Source organism: Diaphorina citri, unplaced genomic scaffold (genome assembly GCF_000475195.1).
Source record: "Diaphorina citri unplaced genomic scaffold, Diaci psyllid genome assembly version 1.1 scaffold1052, whole genome shotgun sequence".
Taxonomy (NCBI): domain Eukaryota; kingdom Metazoa; phylum Arthropoda; class Insecta; order Hemiptera; family Psyllidae; genus Diaphorina; species Diaphorina citri.
This window is the reverse complement of record NW_007378481.1, coordinates 128,245-129,940: the sequence shown is the minus strand read 5'-3', so window position 1 is coordinate 129,940 and position 1,696 is coordinate 128,245. Positions and strand designations below refer to the sequence as shown.

General features: G+C 46.0%; 1 pseudogene; it reads left to right on the top strand.

Moving 5' to 3' along the window:
- Positions 1-1,096: 1,096 nt before the first annotated feature.
- On the top strand, positions 1,097-1,301 carry LOC113469385 (annotated as a pseudogene).
- Positions 1,302-1,696: the final 395 nt, after the last annotated feature.

Here is a 1,696-nt window from a genome sequence, read left to right as displayed (position 1 = left end):
AGAGAAGCAACTGCAGGCGCGGATCACCAAGCTATCTAAAATCCTGAGCGGGGAAGTCAGCATTGATCTGCACCTTCAATTCCTCATCCGAAGTAACAAGACGGATATGCTCATCTTGAAGAACACTAAAGAGAGTGAGTATTGATGCACCCCTCTCGGAACGGCTGGCTTTCTTCTATCCTGTCTTCCTTCTCTCTTTGCTTTCAAGACGATAAGACCTTAGCATTTACAGGTCCTTCTATCAAACCTCTTAGGAAAATTTGTACTCGTTTTTCGATTGCAAATATTTCAACGGGTTACTTTCTGGTGTTCTCGTGTTGACCCAGCACCTAAATGGGAAGTATTGTGTCTCTTCTCGCCCATCTGATGAGAGACATACTACGGGATGGGCATGCTACGACACAGACCACAAGCGTCCAATGTAGCAGTTGTTTCATCGCTACGAAATAAAAACGGCGGTGGAACACTCATCTCTTAAAACAAACTAAACTTTCTAAAGTTTAAACAAAGCTGGGTTCACAGTCCACACAGATGTTGACGAAAGTAATGTGTCGAGCGTCCTGATATACCTAGAGTTCCATATTCAACTGTCAAATAAAGTGATGCAATATTAAACTGTTGAGATAAAGGGACCACATGTCCTAATTCGACAGTCTAAATAAAGCACTAATATTAGAGTGCCGGTACCCAGTCACTCGGTTCCGGCACTCTAGTTTTTCTCTTCGTGCAGCAGGCCAAACCAGCAGACACTTCAGGTCCCAAAGTTCCAATCTCTAATGTAAAAAATGTAAATGCAATTTCTTTGTTATTATGTCACAACTTTGGTGCTCACTGCAGCACTGTAGGATTTTTCCCACTACATATCTCAATAATCCTAACAACCAATGTTTACCTACCATGCTGGCACCGGTCGCTATGCGCATTTACATGTCATAGCTACTCATTTTCCTCACGAGGCTGAGTGGGCCCCGCAACAGCCAGTCACGGGATCAATCATTTGCATGATACAAATTTCTTGACCCCGCCGGGAATCGAACCCGGGTCTCCCGCGTGCAAGGCGAGTGCAGTGACCACTACGCCATGGGAGCTGACTCAAATACTTACCTGGCGTGGAGGTTAACCTTGATCAACAAGGAGGTTCCTCCAGGGTGAGGCCCTTCCATTGCACTTCAAAAACGTAAAGAAAATGGCCTATTTTGCTGACAGACCCGTTTTTGTCCTCTTTTAACGAGAAAACGGCTCGACCGATTTTGATGAATTTTTTTTTTTTTTGTTTGTTAAAATTATCACATTTCATCCTGATTCAAAATGGCGGCGGTTCAAAGTTATGCCTATTATGCTGCTCTGTGGGACATGTCAGGGAGCGCGTAGCGCGACCGTGTGTGTGTATGTGTGTGGTGGGTGTGTGTGATGGGTGTGTGTGTGTGTGTGTGTGTGTGTGTGTGTGTGTGTGTGTGTGTGTGTGTGTGTGTGTGTGGGGGTGTGTGTGTGTTTGGTGTTTGTGTGTGTGTGTGGTGGGTGTGTGTGTGGTGGGTGTGTGTGTGATGGATGTGTGTGTGGTGGGTGGTGTGTGGTTGGTGTGTGATGTGTGTGGGTGGGTGTGTGTGTGTGTGTGTGTGATGGGTGTTTGTGTGTGTGTGATGGGTGTTTGTGTGTGTGTGTGTGTGTGGTGGGTGTGTGTTGTGTGATGGGTGTG